This window comes from Rosa rugosa, chromosome 1, assembly GCF_958449725.1.
Source record: "Rosa rugosa chromosome 1, drRosRugo1.1, whole genome shotgun sequence".
Lineage (NCBI taxonomy): Eukaryota > Viridiplantae > Streptophyta > Magnoliopsida > Rosales > Rosaceae > Rosa > Rosa rugosa.
Window position 1 is genome coordinate 3,296,795 of NC_084820.1, and position 23,929 is coordinate 3,320,723.

General features: G+C 35.6%; 1 long non-coding RNA gene across 1 annotated transcript; it reads right to left on the reverse strand.

Moving 5' to 3' along the window:
- Positions 1-18,746: 18,746 nt before the first annotated feature.
- LOC133727550 (uncharacterized) lies at positions 18,747-20,373 on the reverse strand. The gene is made up of 3 exons (XR_009855237.1): positions 19,611-20,373; positions 18,911-19,000; positions 18,747-18,824 (listed from the first exon to the last, which is right to left on the reverse strand). It is a non-coding gene; the product is annotated as an uncharacterized LOC133727550 (long non-coding RNA).
- Between the last annotated feature and the right edge of the window lie 3,556 nt (positions 20,374-23,929).

Consider the following 23,929-nt stretch of genomic DNA (forward strand, 5'->3'; position numbering starts at 1 on the left):
CAAGCTATCAGCCAAGTCGAGAGTCACGACTAATTGAAGCATCAGTGTGACGGTCAGTTGTAGTGGTTACATGTTGGTTTATTGAAGAAGCTAACCTAATATTAGTCTCACATGCCCTGCCATGCAACTTGGGTGGTCCGCTCCAAGGTTTTAAATATATGTGATATTTCCGATATATCCCCCCGATATCTTCTTTTTTCGACGGACCGATATATGTTGGGGAGTAAATATATTATCTTCTACTGTTTCTGTGAAATTTATCCGACATCGTTAAATATTCCCGATATATTAGATATTTGCTATATATCCCCGATAAAGTGAAGAAATATCTGTAAATTTTGATATAAAAATTATAAAAAAAATTCAGTAATTCTCTAAATGAAAATCTGTGTGAAGAGAGATCTCCTCAAGGCAAATCTGAGTGAGGAAAAATCCCCTCAAGGTGAATCTAGGTGAGTAGAAAAACCCCTCAAGGCGAATCTAGGTGAGGAGAAATACCCTCAAAGTGATTTTGGGTGAGAAGTAATTCTCTAAATGCAAATCTGTGTGAGGAGAGATTTGGTACTGTGTAGTATGTGACTATGACCCCGTTTGGGATTGCTTCGCTTTTAAAAAAATCAGCTTTTGTTTAAAATTTTAGATTTTATTGTGTTTGGTAAATAAATAAAAAACAGCTTTAATTAAAAATTATAGGTCATTGACAGCAGATTTTAGAAGCAGCCTAGACATTCAGCAGATTTTATTGCATTTTCGTAGACTAGCGAGCGGCCTAGAGTTTCTTTTTAGATGTAGATGAAGTTGACATTCATATGTATTTATATGTAATTATAAATTTCTAATAAATTGATTTTTTTTCAAAAACGATATATTTTTTCCTCTATCCCTGATATTTATGATATCTTCATTTTTCAAAGTACCGATAGATATGAAGATACCAATATTTAAAACCTTGGTCCGCTCCCCAAAATTTTGAGACCACAAACCCACATGCAGAATTTAAGACGTTGAACTGTTGAAGAATTCATACAGGGACAACTGATAGGACTCTCCCCTAGTTGGCATGAAACACATTGTGACATTGATCTTCTGTAGCTAGCTAGGCAGCTAGCTAGGCTTTTGTCAATTCTCCAATAATGCTTCTCAGATCTTTATGTAAGGTTTTGACTCAAATGAATGAATTATTAAGGTGGTGGGAGGGAACTGGGACATTTAATCATTGAGGTCCTCAATTGGAACTTTGGAAAGGGTCCCAACTTAGGTCCCCAATCGGCAAGTTAGTCCTTATGGCGAGTTCTAGGTCTATGGGCCGGGCTCCATGAGCTCACTGGCCGGGTTTATCTTAGCTGCTGCTTCATTGCTTCTTCCAATTTTTCTTGTCCTATCCCCTTTCACTTTCAGCTTCTCAACCACCGACCCACTTCTCTATCAATGACCGATTTATATTGTTATTTGTTTATGTTTACAAGTCGGAATTAAACACTAATCTAATTGACCCAACAGTATAACGGGTGTTAATTGTTGAAAGGAAAGCTGTGATCGTCCCCCGATCATCGTGACCTTGCCGACCGGGATTCACTAGCTCGCTCTTTTTAACACTTTAGTCCCGGGGATGGATTTGTGTAACCTAATCTCCAGACTCACAGAAACAAAACACACCAGTTACGATTCATTTTAATACATAGCTAGCTTTTTTGTGTCATCATAGCTTTATTAATACATGGATCTGTGTTTCTGACTTCTGAGGCCTAACTTATTATGAGGGAAGGGGGGTAGTACCTAATTGACTTTAAGTTCTATAATGCCTGAATGCAATTCACATGGTCGGCCGCGTCTCATAATTGAAAGTCATTTGAATCTAGCTAGCTAGCTATAACTACATGCAAGCTTGTTTGGTTCCTAGCTACATATATAGCTAGACATACTAGCACTGCGCTCTTTAAATTTCAGTGGTGCATAGTGCCCTATAATTGAGGTCATATCTATACTTGGATTATATACTACGTACGGTTAATCAAGTCTACTTATAGTCAAATAGCCCCCATATATAGGATTTAAAGAATTCATACTAAACCAAAAGGATTCAAAGCTTTGCATTTCGATCTGCTGCAGAACCTTTAGGCCTCCCTTGCGCAATCGATCGTTGTATACTATACCTATATACACATCATTTTCTAATCTACCTTGTTTTATTTTCGATTAGTAATCTACTTTGTTTGTGTTTGAAGTTAATTACAATACAATCACCATATACATACATAAAATAATTAATTAAAAAAAAAAAAACAGAACCTTTGCTTCTAAGGCCTGGGGAAGAAAGAATATGCTTTAAGAATAATCTAGCTTGATCATTTTCTTCAATGACAGATTGACAGAGGTAACAGTTCAACACACCTGTTAAAGTAAGATTGGTCTGTATTGCAGTCCATTTTTCCTCGAGATATTAATCAAAAGTGTGAAACTCTAGCATGGAAATTATGCATGCAGTGATGCAACCCTTTGCTAGCTCCAGAAAAGACTGGTCCAGTTAAAACCCGTGTGCCTACATGCAAAGCAGAACTTCGATACTGGGTTTAAGACTCTTTTCAATGAAAAAGACAACTTAACCCCTTGAAATTTGTTCAAAGAGTGCGTGGACCCGTGAGATCAAACTGGGACCAGGTAGATACTTCTTTGTGTTCGTTCAACTCGATTATCAAAATTAAGAGAAATTCTTAGGTAGGGTTTCCCCACCACGTGTCTTTACGGCCCCTCAATCAAAAGAGATGAAATTTTCTATCTTTTCCAAAAATACCCCTGCTCCCTGAAGTGCAATACCCAAAACACCCTCCTTCTGGACAGTGATTGGTTCTCCCCACCACGTGTCCGTGCGGGTGCCCTACGCAAGATTCTCTCCAAAATTAAAATTTGCCCTAGCTTCCTACTTTGGCTATATCTATCGATTCTGAAAGAGAATCTAAACACCCTTATTAAATTTGCTTCCTTTCCTTTTCCGCCTCTATCTACAGTTCTACATTGATCTACAGACACAAACATCGACCGTGAAATCATCTGCTGTCATGGATGATGTAATATAACATTTCTGGACAATTTCGATCGAACATACCTGTTCTTTTTCTTCAACCCTAAGCTAGATGTTCAGAAATAAGCTAGAAGTTCTTGCCAAAAAAAAGAAATAAGCTAGAAGTGATGATGATCAAACCCGATGAAAGTGAATAGGATTCAATCCGCAGTGGATTCGATTTATAAATTTGTTTTTATCAAACCGTAATTTACGTAAAAACACTTTACTGACAAATTAGCTTGTTAAAAGAAAAGGAAAATTATTTGTGGCTTCAATGAGACCTAAGATTTGTGGCCTCAATCTTAGGTGTCATGTCATGTCATCCACACACATCACCTATTTGTCAAATCATGTTATGTAATTCTTGATAAAAATATCATCTTATCATTCCAAAATCTAATGACTCTAAATTATTTTGGCTTTCTTCTAAAGAAAAAGAATTTTGGCCTTCTTTCATTTTTTTTTCTTTTCATTACACTCATGCTTAGATTTAAACAACAATTTTTTTTTTCTTCAATCAAGACTTCAAGAGTACCAAAAATTTCATGTAATTCAGTTAATAGATTTGCACATACGTTCGATTAATAGATTTGCATAACACATGTATATGAATTCAACTTTTGTTGGGTTCCTGCAAATTTTGCAAAAATAATGTGAAAAATACATATTCATATGATTGTCTACATTCTTTTGTTCATTGTTTTCTCTTTATGTAGCTAGGGTTTAAACATTAGATTTGAATTTATTTATTTTTGTTTGTTTTTCCCTTATATCTAGATTGTAGATGTTAATTAATGGGTGCTAACGTGGGAATTTTTTCTTACCTCTTAATTTAGACATAAGTATTTCCCAAATTCAATTTATTTATGTTATTTTTTTTGGATGAAATTAATCAATATTTGGAAAGAAAAGTTAACGTCTATTTCTTGGCGCACAATTCAATATAATAATACCATTTGGAAAGAAATATTAAAGGAAAGAATTTAACTAAATGAAGAAAAATATTGGTCAAAAAATCTGTAGACATATCTCTTAAATTAATACATAATTAATAACTAATATTTTTTTCGTCACCTAATTAAATTCATTAATATAATTGATTCACCCCCTAACATCTAAAAGGAAATGTAAAAGGGTAAAGTTGGTGTTGCAATAGTATGATGTGGCAAGATATATTATGTGGAATTGAAAATAAAATTTGTATTTGCTTACATGGCATGACACCTAGGATTTGAGGTCACAAATCTTAGGCCTCATTGAGGCCCCATATCATTGCCCAAAAAAAAAAACCTAAATGTTTTGTTGTTAAATACTTGTACAAGTACAAGCATATATGTTGCTAGTTGGAAGCGATTGATTGGCATATATCCAGTTATCCACGTACCTATTAACTGTTACTTGGTTAAAACATCCAAAATTAAAGAAATGAATCTCATCTATGTATTAGAAGCTTGGAACTAGCTAGATATAGGCCTCGTTTGGTTTGCGAAAAAAAAAGCAATTCCTTTGTCTTTTCCATAGAAAGGGAAATGAAATTTATGAAAAACTTTCAATTCTGATATTTGGTAACATAATGAAAGTTATCTGAAAAGTTGTTAAAAAGTTTATAACTAATGCAATAAAATAATGTGTTGTGAGTAATAAATACAAGAAAAGAATGAGAAAAAGTGATTCATTTGAAATATGGAATGAACCCATTTTCCCCCTAATTTTCCTTTGCTTCAGGAAAACATTTCCTTTGCTTCAGGAAAACATTCCTTTGCTTTTGCATTTCAAACGCAGGAAATGAACAATTTTTCTTTCCCAACATTTATTTTCCGCGAACCAAACGAAACCATATAGTATTTCACCGATTCAAGATTTTGCCACTAAAAATGGTAGGGCAGAGTGGATTTGCCTTTTCTTGGACAAAATTGAGACAAAACATGACAATCAGTCACTTTATTTCTGTGCTTGTCAAAATTGGGAACCCAGTAATCTTTTTGGTAATCATCAACAGCTTCATGGAAGCATCTGTAGTCATGATTCTCGAATTTAATTAATTTCTCCTGCCTACCAGATCCATCTACCACATCATGATTTTCAACGGTGCATGTTGCTTCTTAATAGTCCAGGCAGAGGAAAGAACAAAACAATGTCCAAATTCCAATGGCTACCGGTGGTGCCTATTGAAGTAATTTAACTTTCTTATCAGTCATAACTATGTCAATGAATTTCTTCACTTGAAAGGAAGAAAAGGTTTGTTTCTTTCACACCCTCTGATCGACATGAAAATCACCAAGGTAAACGTGTCGCACATGCAACGGTGTTAGATGGTTTTGTATTTATCGTTAATTTTGAATAGCTTTTGTGACTTCAATTCCAGGTGTCATGTCATGTCACCTACACACATCACCTATTTGCTAACTCATGTCATATAATTATTGAGTAAATTGACTATCTTATCAGTTATCATATCATTCCAATAGCCCAAAATTATTTTGACTTTCTTAAATATATATATATATATATATATATATATATATATATATATAGTGTTTTGGTTTTTTAATTCATAAAAAAAAAAGTGTATATATATTTTTTGAAATAAAGGGATGGTGCGGCTGTCCTCAAGCTTTAATAAAGTGTATATATACCAGGGCCGGTCCTGAGATTTCGGAGGCCTAGAGCGATAATAATAACAAGGCTTACTAATTGTGTATCCATTAAAACACTTGGACAATTTTGGTGCCACAGAAAAAGTAAAATAAGTTTGATAACTTGAAAATGACTATTAAGTACTGAATATAAAGTTCATTTTTGTTGAGTTTCAGTTTCCTTGTTTGTTGTAAGGCCTATATCCTCCAATTTGGTATTTTCAAAAAAACAGCGGCAAAAATTGAGAGAGTAAAGAGAAAAAAAAATAGCTAGAGGAAAAGGAAAAATAGGAAAGAAGGAGAGATCATAAAAGGGGAAGAAAGAAAATCTTTCCAAAAGGCCACTAAATGGGAGATGGAAAAAGGAGAGAGAAAAAAAGAAAAAAAATAAATAAACATAATTGATAGGAGAGTGGGGGTAGTGAATTAAACCCACAACCAAGAGTCATTTCTATCAGCCACGTTGACAATTCTGTTGAGCATGATATTTGTTATGAGTGAACCTATATATCTACTCAATCAATTATAAGATCGGAGGCCTCCAAAACTCGGAGGCCTTGTGCGGCTGTACCAGTTGAACTACCCCAGGGCCTGCCCTGATATATACACACCATATATACATATATTCAATGTAAAATTAATATGATATAAGTATACATATTAATATCGTAATTCTAACCCACAAAAGTAAAAAAAAAATTGATAAAAAAAAGGTCAAAAATTAAAATTGTTTCCACAAAAATGAAAAGAAAATATATTAATATTGTAACTGAAGTAATATTAAACTTTTTTAATAAATGAATTTAATAAAATTAATGGAAGGTTAGTTACCTTACACTAACAGGTTAAGTAGAAGTTTAGATTAGTCGTCGTTTGCTAGGGTTTTCTTGTGGAATTGCCTTCGACAAAAACTACCAAATCTCACGCCTCAATGGCCTCCTCCATGGCTAGCCTTAATGGCAGCCCTTCCTCATGTTGACTCTGCGTGGGTTTCTCTTGGATCGGCGGGGCTGGAAGCTCTGCAAATCGATCGTTGGTACATGGTGGGGAGATTCCTTGGACCTAAAGCCATGTTTCCCGGTTTCAAAGGCACAATTCCATCATCTGGAAGATCAAATCTGGTTTGACTATACAGGATGTGGGAGATCGCTTCGTGTTCTAATTTGAACGTGAAGCAGAGCGAAATAAGATCTTGCATGGTGGTCAGTGGTTCTATAGGAACACTATGCTCGTACTCGAAAATTTGATGGAATGGGCTCGCTGTCGGAGGTCCCTTTGAATCTCTTGGAGACCTGGGTTGCGGTAAAGGGGTTGCCTTTAATCCTACGCAACAAAACGGCCTTGCATCTAATAGGTTCTACGATCGGACATGTACTTCGGTTCGATCAGACTGCTCTTCATAGGAAGGAGGAGGAACAACATATTAGACTGATATTTGATGTGCGATGTCGAGTCCGTTTCTGAAAATTGTTCGAAGTCTCACCGGTAGTAAAACCTGAATTGCATTTTGTTTATGAAAAGATCAAAGGTTGTTGCAGCTGAAATTGTGGCTTTTTTTTGAACATGATGCATCGGGTTGCGATTACTTGTTGGTGAAGGAGAAATAAGAAATCCTAGCAAAGCCGCCTGTAGCAGCTTTGGCTGGACAAACCTTTGCTTTGAGTTCGCAGCTCAGCAACCTTAGACATGAGGTAGGGGGAAGCATATCAGTTTGAAAAGAATAGTTGTACTCTGGTGCAAATTGGAATGGCGTATGTTACTTCCACTGGCAGCGCTGCTACTGATGCAAACAATCTGCAGGCCAAGAGTGTAGATACTCAACTTGCCCTGAGTTAAGTTTTTGCCGGTCTTGATATGACTGCATTTCTGAAAAACTGGATGTATCCAGTTATGCCAAAACAGGTTAGTGCGATTACTTCTGGGAGTGAGTTGCCATTAGTGGTGATCTCATCCCCGAGAATGGTAGGAGGTGATGAAAGCATGTGCATGGAAATATCTAACGTGCGCCCTCCTATAATAGGGTACAAAAGAAAACGGGTGGTTGACCTTTGTCGTGCTGGAAAGCGTTATTTGACTCCATCTGAACCTGTGCTTCAAGTGGATGATGGGCTACAATTGGTCCTTCAACACAAGAATAGCAAACTGGTGGTCTCTCCAAGGAAGAAGAAAGTGGGGCGTCCAAGGGGAAGTAAGAACAAACCGAAATACGCTCGAGTTCTTGAGAAAGATGTACAGGTCAAGAAGACAAAGAAATGGAAACCCCAGGCAGCTTTAGAGCAAGATAATCCTGAGCCAAAATGGATGGAAGATGGAGATGCAGCTGGAAACATGGAGTTGCATCAGACTGTAGATTTGGGTATGGAGGATGCACTGGCATCCTCAACTAAAAATGTTTGTTAGTTTTTGTTTTGGTCTCGAAAACCGGTACTCGGTTGGTTCCTTTATTTTATTTCTTCTAGGTACTTAGGTTTTTGTTAGAGTAATGGTGCATGGACTTCCTAAAAGGTGAGTTTACCCTGGGTGTATGGGTTTCTATTCGTGGAATATGAGGTTTGTATGTCCTAAAGGACGGCTCTTTCTGTCGACCCCATAGGGGTGTGTCGTTTGGTACTACTTGCTGAATTATAAAACTGGGTTGATCTCTTCGATTAAAAAAAAACAAGTTAAGTAGAAAAGTCAAAAATTAAATTGGATCCACAAAAATGGAAAGAAAATATATTGAAATCGTAATTCTAACCCACGAAATCTAGTAATTAAAGAGGTAAGAAAATATTATTAATAGATTAAATTGATGGAATTCTATATTCCATCATTTCTAAATTTCTCAAGATATGTCACTTTTGTAAAGCAAATGGTGTTGCCTATATATCTGGTATGTCAACCTTTGCTAGTTGGTGCATGTTTGAATACATAGGATTAGTGGGAGCTCTTGTTATTATTCAAGAAGTTCTCGTGTTACTAATTGTTCGGGGTTTAGGTTTTGCGTTCCCCCCTTTGTATTCAACAGTTTCATTAATGAAAACTTGAGGGCAGCCGCACGGGCCCTTCTTTTAAAAAAAAAAAAATTTCTCAAGAATTTAATTTAGAACCATTATATTTTGGAATGATAAGATGATTTTTTTTACTCAAGAATTATATTACAAGATTTGACAAATAGATGATGTGTGCAGATGATATGACATGACACCTAAAATTGAAAATACAAATCTTAGACCTCATTAAGATCCTATATCGTTGCCCTTAGCTTATATATGGCATAACCTTCGATCCATGGTCAAAAAATTCTCCACAGATTCTCCACAGTGACACAGAAGAATGTATGTGGCTTCAAAAGTAACAAAGTGCAAATCAAAAGATTTAAAGTGAAAAGTTGAATGAATGAGTACTCAAATATATAATTTCGATAGTTGGTGGTCGGCTGTTGAAGTTGTTGGAGTCGGAGCTATAGCAAAGCTAATGTCATAGGGAAAATGATTAATGAACCCTACGCTACGCTCAGAACCAACCCCCCCCAAAAAAAAAACATATACCCTTACACTAACTTAGGTAACACAGGTAACGCTGTAAATGAATTTTTTTTTTTATGATTTCAAAGGGGTATATCTCCAACTCTTGATTTTTGGAAAAAATTAATCTCATTTATACCTCTATATAAACTGAAATATATATATATATATATATATAATTGAACACCGCTGTGTCGTTGCTTTTTGGTAGCTTATAGCTTTCTTTCTTTGATGCTGCTAATGAAATATTGCCAGGTTATTAAAATCTCATATTTGGGTAAGACCTTTTATTTTGTCTTCTGCAATTATTCATTTTGATTTCCTTTTAGCTTGCCTTTTGATTGACATTGCTAATCATAATCAATGGTTAATACTTTTGGTTTCTTAAAGTTACTTCTGATTGAGTGTATGTGGAACCGATGAGAGATTTTGATCAAAGCCCGACAGCCATCAACGTCTTGATTTACAGTAATGACGCCAAAATCCTAGAGAGAGAGAGAGCTAGAGAGCTGTAGCACCTCCACAAATTGCAGAGAAGAGGAAGAAAAGAATATGGGCAAAGTTGGAACTTGGAAGTTTGTTGTGCAAAAATATCAAAAGAGGTCTAAATAGTAAATATGGAGGTATGAATAGAACCACTTTTTCAAAGACATCGATTTCAGTAGTTCAGTTTATAAGAATATATTATTGTCTTTCACGATTTAAGCACGATGTGGTATTTTATGCTTCCGAGATTTTTTTTTTCTTATATTCTTTCTGGTTACTTTAGATTAAGTAGGTGGATTTCAAGCTGCAAGTAAGTATGAGTAGTGTGCAAGAAGATGCAACCATTTATAAAAACTAGCAAAACCTAGCTCTAGGGTTTTGAGCATACCGCGGCGCGGCTGTTGCTTTTTCTCAACGGCAAGCCCCTCGCCGTGGGTGGTGAGTGCACTCAGCGTTGGCTGGTGGCGGATTGCCCTAAGAGGCGGCTCCTGCCATCGTCGACTACATGTAGCGATTAGTGTCGGAAGGCGCTTGAGTTTTGGTGGATCCGGGTTGGAATCGCAAATCGGAGGCAAGCACTAACGGCGTTGGGGTTAGCTCGGAGGTCAGTCAGAGCATTCTTGATCGGGCTCGAGGAGGCAGAATGTAGGAGTTGACTTTTGCCGGACCTGACTGGGAGTTCGGTGTCGCTTGGTTGCGCGGAGTCCAGGAGGCATTGTAGTCGGCAAAGGCGGATTAGTGTTTTCAACCAGATTTGTCTAGTTTTGGTGCTTTGCTGATTGAATAGAGATGATGTGGTGGAAAGGCCGACCGCTGGAAAATTTGGTGTCGGCGACTGCCTGGCAGCGTGGTTGGGCTTCTGTTTTAGTAACTCGGATTTTGGCTTGGGCCTGGGCTCAATTCGAGTAAGCATTCAAATATGAGCAAGAAGACCAACATGTTGCCGAGGTTATTAGCTGTCATTCTTTAATTTTTTGCTATTAGACATTTGGATGCAAGTCTTGTTTAGGTAGGGGTAAACTCTATAAGCTTTTCTACGATGTTTCTAGGTGTGATTTGTACCACAATTGTGTGCCGACAAATTAGACTAGATGAATGATTTTTCCTTAGGAGGCGAGGTTGTTCTTGCTTAGCTAGGCTTGCGTCATGCGAGCGTCCATTTAGACTTTAATGAGTTTAGTTTGGCTTAGATAGGTTATTTGGTTTTCTGAATTTTCTTATGTAAGTTATGTTGGACTCTGGCCTGTCTTCATGACTTGATTACTAATGAAATCAATTCCTATTCAAAAAAAAAAAAGTAGGTGGATTTCTACATATATTTCATAATAATTTTCGGTCATTTTGATAATTCAACTACCAATCGTATTGGCATTATTCAATTGTGGTTAAAACCCTAAGCGTGCCGTTTGCCACATCCAACCCTAGAACCCTAATCTCAATCGCTTTGCATCGCCGAAGTATCCAATATTCACTTGTTGTATCGCTAGCAACCCTGAGCTTTCTCATCCCATCAATATCATGTCTACCACTGAGGCTGTCACCGAGAGTTTTGCTACCTCGTTGGCCATTGCAGGTAATGAGGTTGTCGATATTTCAAATGTTAGAATATGTGGACTTAACATCATCTGACATTACATTAAGATAAAGCCAATCGATTTAATCCTATGGAAATAACAAGAAGAACATGAATACAACTCTAATTCTGGTTATCTATTGAGGTGTATATCTCTCAATAGAAGTAGGAAACTCATTAGTAATCAACCTGTATTACATTAAGTATTTGTGATCAATTCTAAGTCTCCTATCTAGATAAACATGAAGCAGTGTTGGACTCCTTATGGGATGAGTTCAACTCGTGGTTTTGGCCAATATAAATAGGGAGCAAAGTCCATGTATTCATCACCGGTTTTAAGCATATAGTTCAGCCCCATTTTGAAGCTTTTGGTGTTGACATACAGAAGGCTCTTGCTCCAGTTCTGTTGCTGTTCATCCTCGTTCCAGTTGCTCAAGATGTCTAACCTTGGTCAAGTTGTTTCTGCAGGGATCCAAAGTGCCATTGATCCAGGTGGAGTCCTAGTTCCACTAGGAAAGCTATTATGCAGATTTATATAGAAGTTGTGCAGCTGGTTTAATTGTTGTTGATATGTTGTTGTATGAATTGATCTTGTGGTTGATGTATGTTGTTTGTTGCATCATGTAGATTTAACAAATGGTATCAGAGCTTAGGAATTTCATAAAACACATATCATGCGTTTTTGTTTTGATTCAGAAAACCATATTGTGAAAATTATTTTCTGGAAAATAAAATATATTTTCTATTTAGACTGAAGTAGGCCTTAAGTGTTTTTTTAACCCGGTTTTTAGTACTAATCCAATTCATTAAGCAAATAGGCCCAAACCCGAGTCCAAAATTAATATATTAATTAAAGAATATTACCGTTAGAACATAACGGTCACTTATGCTTTAGGGATCGGATGGAGTAGGGCTTACTGAGATTGAATTCTCAGTTATGGGATTCAAGACCCCTCTTTAGAATTGATTGAATCATATGGAAGGGTTGAAATTTGCTGCTTGTTTTCTTTTGCTTCTGCTATAAAATAATTGATGCAACGCTGTAGCAGAGGCCAAGGTATGTTCATTGGGAATCCCAGAACTTGTATTTCAATTTCTGCATATGGAAAGGGTTGTCATATGGATTACTGTTTAGCATATGGAAAGGGTTGTCATAATCATATTTGGAATGCTTGATCATACATATTGAAGGAATCCTGCATATATGGTTGAATGCCTTACTGTAATCGTGTGATATGAAGTTTTGTTTTTGGAAATTGTATGGTTACTGTGATGGTATGATGATTTTGATTGAGTATTGTTTGTTTTAAGTATGCTATGGTTTTTAGTTAACAATTAGAAATAGGACTAATTTCAGTTTACCCCCCTGAGGTTAGGGGTCGTCATCATGTTAGTCCCTCTAGTTTCAATTTAATCATGTTAGTCCCTGTACTCTCAAATTTCATCATCCGTGTCCAATTTCTACTATTCCGTCCAATTTGGACCGTTAAGTCTGACTTTTGAGGGCTAAAATGGTCATTTCAAGACAAAAAAAAACTAAAAAAAAAAAAGATTTTTTTTTTTCATTTTTTTTCTGTTTTTTTTTTTTGCATTTTTTTTCTTTTTCTTCGCTTGTTATTATTATTATTTTTTTATAATTTTGTCTTCAACCTATACACCACAAGTTATAATAGGTTTATAAAAAATAAAAAAAAAATACTCTAGGTGGTTAAAAAGCCGCTCGCTGGTCTACGATATTTGTGATATATCTCCGATAAAGCGAAAAATTTTAGGATATATCTGTAAAATATATTTATAAAATATAATAGGTTTATAAAGTGAAGAATAATAGGATATATCCCCAACAAAGTGAAGAAATATCTGTAAAATATGATTAAAAAAATAAATACAGATATTTCTTCACTTTATTGGGGATATATCCTAAAATTCTTCGCTTTATCGGAGATATACCACAAGTTATAATAGGTTTATAAAAACAAAAACAAAAAATACTCTAGGTGTTTCTTTTTTATTTTTTTATTTTTTATTTTTATAAATTTTTTCTTCAACCTATACACCACAAGTTATAATAGGTTTATAAAAAAAAAAAAAATACTCTAAGTGGTTAAAAAGTCGCTCGCTGGTCTACGATATTTGTGATATATCTCCGATAAAGTGAAAAATTTTAGGATATATTTGTAAAATATATCTATAAAATATAATAGGTTTATAAAGTGAAGAATAATAGGATATGTCCCCAATAAAGTGAAGAAATATTTGTAAAATATGATTAAAAAAATAAATACAGATATTTCTTCACTTTATTGGGGATATATCCTAAAATTCTTCGCTCGCTGGTCTACAATATTTGTGGAACATCTCCGATAAAGCGAAGAATTTTAGGATATATCCCCAATAAAGTGTAGAAATATCTGTATTTATTTTTTAATCATATTTTATAGATATTTCTTCACTTTATTGAGGATATCTTAAAATTCTTCACTTTATAAACCTATTATATTTTACAGATATATCCTAAAATTCTTCGCTTTATCGGAGATATATCACAAATATCGTAGACCAGCGAGCGGCTTTTTAACTATCTAGAGTATTTTTTTTTTTGTTTTTATAAACCTATTATAACTTGTGGTGTATAGGTGAAGACAAAATTATAAAAAAAAATAATAATAAGCGAAGAAAAAGAAAAAAAAAAAAAACAAGAAAAAAAAAAAATGCAAAAAAAAAAACAGAAAAAAAATGCAAACAAAAAAAAAAACGAAAAAAAAAAAAAAAATTTAGTTTTTTTTTTTGTCTTGAAATGACCATTTTAGCCCTCAAAAGTCAGACTTAATGGTCCAAATTGGACGGAATAGTAGAAATTGGACACGGATGATGAAATTTGAGAGTACAGGGACTAACATGATTAAATTGAAACTAGAGGGACTAACATGATGACGACCCCTAACCTCAGGGGGGTAAACTGAAATTAGTCTTTCGAAATATGTCTACCAACATTAAAATCTGCAGTATTGTTATTGTCATAGCATAAATTAATAAGTTCATACAGAAACTGAGCATATGGTTATTAATTCTAGTTTTGTAATTCTTGAAAGATTGTTTTTGATCATTTTGCACAAAGCAGATTTTCATTATCAATTTTCAAAGATTTTAAGCAACTACAAAACTGCAACTTGTGTTTCTGCATCTAAAATTGCACTTATATTTTGTCTTCTAAAGAAGTAGTTCACTGTGAAATCTTGAATGCAGAACAGCATCATATGTAAATACAATCATCTATTTAGATACCTTGAAGCTTTTCTTGTCCAAAGATATAGACTGATTCATGGAATGACAGATTTTTGTTAAATACAGTATGATAATTAAGAACTTTAGAATATTGAGTTTTATGCCACAAAGGTGTCACTTAATATTATTTCAGTTATGGGGTTTTATGAAAACTAATCATGTATCTGCCTAATTTTAAAGCTCATGACTGCTTTTGAATTTTATGTCTTTTGCTTTATTTTGGTTGTGTTATTCAAATACATGATTTTGTTTTAAAGATTAACACACAGATAAAAGTTTTACTGCAGAAATCTTATTTTCTTTATTTTGTTTTTAGGTCTAAATGTGGTCACTATAGGCCAAATTCAGTTACTTAATGGATGGAATTATAAGAAGTGGAGAAACCAAGTTGAATTTTATCTGTCTATGCATCAAAATATGGATCTTTGCTTGATTGAGGAACAACCATTAGAGCTAGACACTGAGAGCACAGAAGAAGATAGGAAATATTATAAGGAGTGGTATAGCTCCAACAGGAAAGCTAAAAATGTGATAAGAACCTCCATGTCTGACACTGTTAGGGGTTCAATCATTGAGCCAGAGCTTGCCATGGATTTCCTAGAAGCCATAGGAGATAAGTATCAGGAAAGTGACAAAGCTGAGGTTGCTAGACTATCCAAAAGATTTAATGAGCTGGAGTTTTCAGGAAAAGGAAGTGTGAGGGAGCACATTATGGAGCTTATTGACCTCAACTCGAGGCTGAGGGATTTAGACATGGGAGTTAAAGACTCTCAGGTTGTGCATATGGCACTTCAGTCACTGCCTAACACCTACAGTAACCTGAGAACCTCCTACCATGCCCAAGAGTCTAACTGGGACTTGAACAAGTTAATTTCTATATGTGTAGTAGAGGAAGAGAGGATCAGAAAAGAAGGCAGACCAGCTACTGCAATAAACCTAGTTGAGAAGCCTAAATGGAAGAAAAGGAACCAACTTAAGGCCAAGAAGACTACCACCACTAAAGTACCTGGCAAACCTACAGAACATAAAGCTGAGAAACCTTTTAAGTTTAAGTGCTATTTTTGCAAGAAAATAGGGCACATGAAGAGAGATTGCAGTGGTTTCAAGGCTTGGATGATAAAGAAGGGTGAGTCTTTTCAAAATTCTGTCTTTTCTCTAGAAGTTAATTTTGTTAATATAGCATCTCACTCTTACTGGTTAGACTCAGGCTCACCTATACACATTACAAATTCCTTGCAGGGTTTAACAAACAGGAGGACACCAAATAAAAGTGAAGTCCAAGTCTGTGTGGGGAATGGCTCGAGAGTAGCAATTAAGGCCATTGGGACCCTGAAAATTGATTTAGGCTTAGGAAATTTTATTTTTCTAGATAGTGTTTATTATATTCCTTCCTTGAAAAGGAATTTGATTTCAGTAGGTCTTTTAGTTAAGATTGGTTGCAAACTCATTATTGATTTCAGTGGAATAAAGTTATCTCAGGGTTCAAATTATCTTGGCTGTGGTGTGTTTATGCATGATTATTTGAAATTAAACTGTTCTGTTGCTCAACAGGAGATTATGTCAATTGAAAATAATCAAAACACTATAAAGAATAACACTGTCACAGGTACAAAAAGAACATTGTTCAATAATAAGTCTGCAAATATATGGCAAAGAAGATTAGGCCATATATCCAAAGAAAGACTGAAAACACTCGAGAAAAATAAAATTTTACCTGCATTGGATTATACTGATTTGAATGACTGCATTGAATGTTTTAAAGGGAAATTGACAAACTTCAGAAAGAAAAAGGCCTTAAGACACTACACAAATTTTGTTATTAGACAACGGCAGAAAATCGTTGTGTGATTTGAAGACCCACCGTTGTAGAGTGAGCCGTTGTCTGATGAAAAATCAGACAATGGTGGAACACAGTTGTGTGATAAACACACAGACAACAGGTATGTGTTATAACCGTTGTGTGATAGCTCGGCAGATGGCTCGACAGATGCCCAGTGCAGCTACGCAACAGTTGAGGGGCGTCTTCAGACAACAATACCAGTTTGCAACCGTTGTATGTTAAGCATGTCAGACAACATTTTTTTATTTTGTCTGTTGTCTGATTTCTCTTCAAACTTCAGTTCTTAGACTATATCTGTTGTGTGATTAACTTTAGGACAACAGGGTTCAATTGCTTCTGTTGTGTGATTAACTTGTAGGACAACAGAGTTCAATTAATTCTGTTGTCTGAGTGTAAATCAGAAGACACTGATTCGTTAAAAACCGATGTGTGATATGATTGATTACAATGTATTTTTGTCCCATTTTTGTTACCTGATCATTGTGTGATCAGAATTAGGCAAAATTAATGCTCCATTATTACGTAAATAATGGTACGTCTAGATCGTTGATCAATTGGAAAGAAAACACATTGCAAATGCTCAAATGAGTAATCAAACCTATTCCATATATCTCTTAATGTTAAAAGCATTTCCCAAAAGCTGATACAACTACGTAAAACATGCCACATATAGAGTTTGTGCAGGAACTTGGTTTCAATAGCCAACATATTGATACAAACTCTTGTCTTCCCACTATTCCAGGAACTTAATCTGTGCAGCCATGGTGTCAAACCTTTAAAGTTGAAGCGAGTGGTTTGCAATTTTTGTCCAAATGTCCAACCAAAGACACCTCAGCCAAAAAAGCCAGTCCAAAACCTATATACAAACAAATAAGCTTCAGAAAGTTGAAATTACTCTCTATCCATCTGAACACAAATTTCTGCATGCCATCCAAAAGTGCATATATCCAATTGTTATGCTTATGATTTAAATATTGTAAGTTGCAAGTCAAGTTGTCCAAATAGAAGTCATATACATCTCTGAGCTGTATATTAGTCATTTGCTACACTCTTAATATGATTTGATTAATACATGCTAATATATACCAGCCAATGTTACTTACAAACTTCGAATCGATATAGTGATCATTTATGTATGAAACAAAAGTGAAATGCATGAGTATATCGATGAGATTCGATATGATTCGTAAAGCTGATAACTAATTGATATATACTACTACCAGAAATTCTCCGAATCAGATAAAGCTGATAACTAATCTCTACATCAGTAATCCATAGGTAATACCTGCATCTCTCTTCTCCTCTATTCATCTATAATCTCAGTTCGGTGAAACGGATATTGTTTTGTATTATAGTCAGCATTAGGTTTAGTAAGTCAAGCTGGTCAAGTAGGGAGAGAAAAAAAAATTGAAGCAAGATAACTACATAAAGGGCCTTAGTAATTTCCTGAACAAAATAAGAAAGAAAGCTAAATGGCCAAAAACAATACTCTAAAGAATGAAACTTATACAATGACATTATTGCATATTTTCGGTCCATCTGCACATTCAGTTGCTTTTTTAATCAAAATGGTATTCTGTAGTCTAATTAATCTTGCCTCATTCTAGCAACAAAAATTAAACTCATACATCTGTCGGCCTCATTCACCACTTTATACAATTTGGTGAATGTAACCAAAGGTGAGGGACAACATAGTATTGATGGAGGTCTTCCAAACCAAATGAAGGATAAGAAATAACATGAATTATTGCTTGACAATGCCATCCTCAAATCTCAGTTTTGATAGTGCTATATTTGTTCTTTTTGTCTCATCTTATTTTCAATGGTACAGTTTGGAAGGACTCTATGAATCCTTAGGAATCTAGCTCATTACTACTCCTCTACTTTATGTTCATTATGATACCTACCATTACTAGTTTACTACTGTCCTGTAACTCCAAGTCAAGGGCTTGTGGGCACATGCCATGGTTGAAGGGAATTAGGAAAAGCTTGAATATATGAACTTGACCCTTAACTGAATGCAAAATGTTAATTTTGATCTTTTGTATTACATCTGATGAAAAAGCTTAGAAAATAGCCTGCAAAAGGAAAAGGGGAGAGCATGGTACCTGAATAGAATCTGAAGGTTCCAAACTCGATCAAGCAAATTTTTTAACAGCATCGATTTGCTGTTAAAAAATTTGCTTGATCTGCATATCATCATACATTTATAGTCAAGCCAGATGAAAAAACAAAATCACAGTAACAGTAAATTTCACCAATCAAAACAACTATCAGATTGGTTTACAAAGAGCACATGGTCCAAATCCAACTTTAGTTTACAAAGAGCAGTCATATTTAGTGATAGTGTCGACTACATACCAGCTTGCCATTTTCAGAGTATCATTTGCTGAATAGAGAATGTGCATTAATTTGAAGCAATTGGGACTGTAGGTATCTGTAAATCATAAAACCATGAGTCGGGCATTCTACAAATATACAAACACATGACTTAATGGAGAGAAAAGTGATACATCCACGAACCTGGAGTTAAATCAGATGGATAGTTTTTGAGCTAATGCTTTACATAAAGCGGTTTTTCTAGTCCCTGGAGTTCCATGTAAAAGAACAATGCTGCAAAGTCATAAAACAAATCACATAGGTAATTAGAATTTCTTAGCAAAAAAAGATGAGAAATGAAAAACATTATGAACATAATACAAAATGACAGCATCAGGAAGCAAAAGAAATTCCAATATTGTTTTTTCCAGTAACTCATTTATAGACATCTAGCTACCTTTAGACCAAGAAATATATAGCTTTTCAATGACTTTGCTATGAATGATTCAACCATTCTGCAATTTCAAATAGACATTCTGCAGTTTGAGATTTCTGCACCATATGCATCAACTAACTAATTTATTCTCGGCTCAAATATACACCATATGCATATAACACAAACTCCTTATGCAAATAAGCAAACTCAAAAGGATTCAAACCAAAAATATGAAGACCAAGAAAAAAAAACAGACAACATAAAAAGCAACTCGCCGAAATAGGCAAGGAAGAGCCAATTTATGCATGCAGGGGGAACAACAAATCGGATAGCAGCAACAGCAGCAGAAAGAGAATGAATAGCAAAACCAGAAACAAAATATAAAAAATAATTGATTAGACCTGAATTTAGCATAATCAAAACAAAAAAATACCATTCTCAATAGAAAATAAAACACAAACAACTCACCGAGATCAGCAAATAAGAAGGCCCCAGAAGCAAGAAAGAAGAGATTCTAGACAAAACACAAATCAAAGTGATTATTATGAAACATTCTAAAACAGAAGAAGATATAATTTTAATTGAATTAACTCTAGGCCCAAAAGCAAAACTGAAGACGTTCTGCACCAAACGAAAATAATATTATGGGTCTACATATTGAATATCGTAGAGCTGTCTCTATGGAAATTCAACCACCTTAACAATGAGTTCACCCTTTTGACATGACAGTAATCATGTCATAATTGTGTTTTATAATTCAAAAAAAAAAAATTCAAATCAAATAACATTAAGAAAAACCCTTTTCCCTCTGTTGATATATGCAAAAGAATGGCTTGAACAGCGGAGCAAAATTAAATCACCAAGTGTTTAGGTAAAAATGTTTGAAATCCTCCATTTCCTAGTCTCCTACCCTTCCTTGTTTTCTACAGAAGCCAAAGAAACTTTTTAATTCTGCTCATTGGCATGTAAAAAATTGCTGAATTGAGTGACCATTCTGACATATAATAAACACCTATCCTTGCAAGTCCAACCTAAGTAACAGAATAACTTACCTCCCCATTTTCACACACACATCAACTTCCACAAAGTAATCACCTTTTTCTTCTCAACAATCAAAGATTAAATTGCCACAAAGTAATCATCTCGTTAACCCAGTTCCAATATTCAATGTATTGGAACTGCCATATTACATCACATGCATCAGTTAAAAACTCTACCATATTACATCACATGCATCTTGAACAACAAAGTTGCCATTGTTATTTGTCAAGAAGCCTTGCTGTATATTCTACTTAAATTCTTGACCTTTTTGTTTCCACCAAGTGTAGAAAAATATATCTATATCGATGAGATTCGTAAAACAGAAATTAGATTACTAAGGCTTATCAAACCGAGAGATTTGACGAAATTGAAAAAGAACAAAAATTGCCAATTATCGCTAGGAAGAACATGAAAAAGAATCATACCCAGAAATAAGCAGTGGGAGTTCTTGAAATTGTGCAATCTCGCAGAGAGTTCACCTGGAACTAGCAATGGATATCGGGTATTCTTCTACAAAACCCTAGATTCACCGCTGTTCTTGAGCAATCTTCTGCAAACCATCTTCCACCCCCCGTTCTCGCCTTTTCGGGAACCTTAATAATCAGCTCGTTTTTCTGGCAACTCGCCCAAATCTTGCCATCGGAGGATGACCAGCGGCGCTGCTTGTTCTTCATCAAGTTCCTGGCCCATGGCTGTGCGGTGTAAATCCAGCTAATTGTGGAGACGAGAGTTAGGTCAATGAAATTTGGGTTTCAGATTGAGGGTTCGACCAATAGAGATTTGGTTGATTTCGGGGAATCTAAGATTGGGGTTTCCCTATTTGGGATTTCAGAATGAAAGAGAGAGGAAGACTATGATTTCTGGGTAAAGAAGAGAGTTGGATGAAGAAGTGAGCGAGAGATGACTAAGAGTGAGATAGGGAGAGGAGCAATCTGAAGAGAGAGAGAGAGAGAGAGAGAGAGAGAGAGAGAGAGAGAGAGTAGAACGTGAGAGTTCAACGATGAGGAGGACAGAGATTTTGCGAGAGAGATGGAGAGCTGTGAGTGTTGGGCGTCCTGAGAGAAGAGATCGAGAGGTTATGAAAAATAGCCAAGCAACTTTGTTTAAATGTGCCCTCAGTTGTCTAAGGCATTAAGCAATAGCTTTTTTTTTTTTTTTTAAGTTACTCAGACAACGTATAGATACATTTACGTTGTCTGAATTGCTACATAGCTGAGGGAACAAAAAGATGAAAATTTCCCGCTTGTGCAATTAAAATGCCAGTTTTGGCGCTCACGTTAGACATTTCTGATTCACGCAACAGAAATAGTTCATTATGTTGTAGGAAGTTGCAAGCATGACAAACCATTGAAGCCAAATTTGCTTGTTTTGAGGCGGAATGAATGTCATTTTGGAGACTTCTCCAAATTCTGCCACTTACTTGCACAACGGCACATTAAAAACCATTGTATGATGATTTGCAAGTATACTCCTACAACACAAATAACTAAACTGTTGTTGGAATTTGGAGCCAAATTTGAGTCCATCTAGGAGGGAAATCTGCCGCAAATTTTTTTTTTGATTCACACAACAGATTATTCTTGTAACCGTTGTGCAATGACTTTCTAAACAAAAACTTCAGAATTTTAACCACCTTATACAACGTAAGTTTACTAAACATGTTGTGTGATTAACTTTTCTTCATCACACAACACTTTTTTTTTTTCCGTTGTGCAAAAAGTGTTGTGTGTTAACGTTTTTGGTGTAGTGAGAAGTCAAAACCTATTAGAACTAATACATACAGACATATGTGGTCCATTTAAACACAAAACTATCTGTGGAAATTTTTACTTCATCACATTTATAGACGATTTTTCTAGGTACTGTTATATCTATTTACTGTCAGAAAAATCACAAGCTCTAGATGCATTCCAAATTTATAAAACTGAAGTTGAATTGCAGCTAGAAAAGAAAATTAAGTTAGTGAGATCTGATAGGGGAGGAGAGTTCTATGGTAAACTTACTGAAGCAGGCCAGCAAAAGGGTCCTTTTGCACTTTATTTACAGGAAAATGGCATTAAGGCTCAGTACACAACTCCCTATAATCCTACCCAAAATGGAGTAGCAGAAAGGAAAACTAGGACTTTGTTAAACATGGTGAGAAGTATGATGTGCACTACAGGTCTACCTATATTTTTATGGGGTGAAGCTCTTAAGATTGCAAATTATATTTGCAATAGATCACCTAGTAAATCAGTAGACAAGACACCATTTGAGTTGTGGTGTGGAAGGCAACCTAGCTTGCATCACTGCCATGTGTGGGGATGCAAGGCTGAGGCAAAGTTGCCAAATGCACAGACACAGAAGCTTGAATCCAAAACAGTCAGTTGCCATTTTATTGGCTACTGTGAGAAATCTAAGGCTATAGGTTCTATGCAGCTCAAAATTTTACCAGAACTTTTGAAATTCATCAAGCAAAATTTTTGGATGAAGGTTACAGTAATACTAATTTTGAAGACTTGTCTTTAGAGTTAGAAGAAATTACTGAAAACGAAAATTTACAGAATATCTTGCCTTTAATTCAGTTAAATAATGCAGATACAGAAACTCAAAGCCAAAATCAAGTTTTAGAAGAACCAGTAGCCTTAGAACCTCATGTAGATGAACCTATGAATGATGTCCATTTAGAAAATAACCCTGCAGAAGAACAAATTCCACCTCAGCCTAGGACATCTCAAAGAGAGAGAAGACCAGTGTATGGAGAAGATAGTGATTTTGTAGTATAATTGCAAGAAACTGATATCCTAGGTGAAGATAATGATCCTTTAAGCTTCAAGCAAGCTGTTGAGAGCCACAAAGTTGAAGAATGGCAGAAGGCCATGAAGGCTGAGATCGAGTCAATGAAGCAAAATTCAGTATGGGAACTAGTCAGACCAAATCCAAACTAAAAACCAATAGGCTACAAGTGGGTGTTTAAGACAAAGAGAGATGCAAATGGTAATATAGAAAGGCATAAAGCCAGGCTAGTAGCTAAGGGTTTCACACAAAAGGAAGGCATAGACTATACATAAACATTCTCTCCAGTTTCAACTAAAGCCTCATTTAGAATTAGGGAAAAATTCACCAACGGTGTCTGGACACTTAGGGGACTTTCAGAATGATACCTGAACTTACAAAGTTATCAATGTGATACCTGGACTCATTTTTTCATATCAACGTCGTACCTACGACTAATTTCCATCACCGAGCCATTAAATTTTGCACGTGCGATGCACGTGAGTCACTTAATGATGACAAAAGGACCGATTTACCCTCAAAAGTTTTTTTTTTTCCTTTTCTTTTCTTTCTTTCTTTATTTCTTCTTCTTCTTTTTTGGTTTCTTCTTCTTCTTTTTTGGTTTCTTCTTCCCCGGATTTGAATCATCAAGATTCAAATAATCTTGCTCGTCCGATTCCCACTACCGATCGGCGATCAAACACCGTTGCTGCGTCTCAATCCACCTTCATGCACCGCAGATGTTTCTGGTTCCCCCCACTTCACATCCTACAGCAAATTGAAATTGTGCACTGAGGCTTCGTTGCTCACTCCGAGTTCATCCCCGCCGCCGTCGCCGACGACTTAGCCACCACCACTCTCGTTCTCTCCTCCGACCCCCTTTTATACACCATTGATCAGAAACTCAGACCCCGCCAGCCCTCCACTCTCAAATCACAGCTCCAATCCCACCCCGCCATCCTCTCCGTCGTTCCCGACATGCAACACCACCT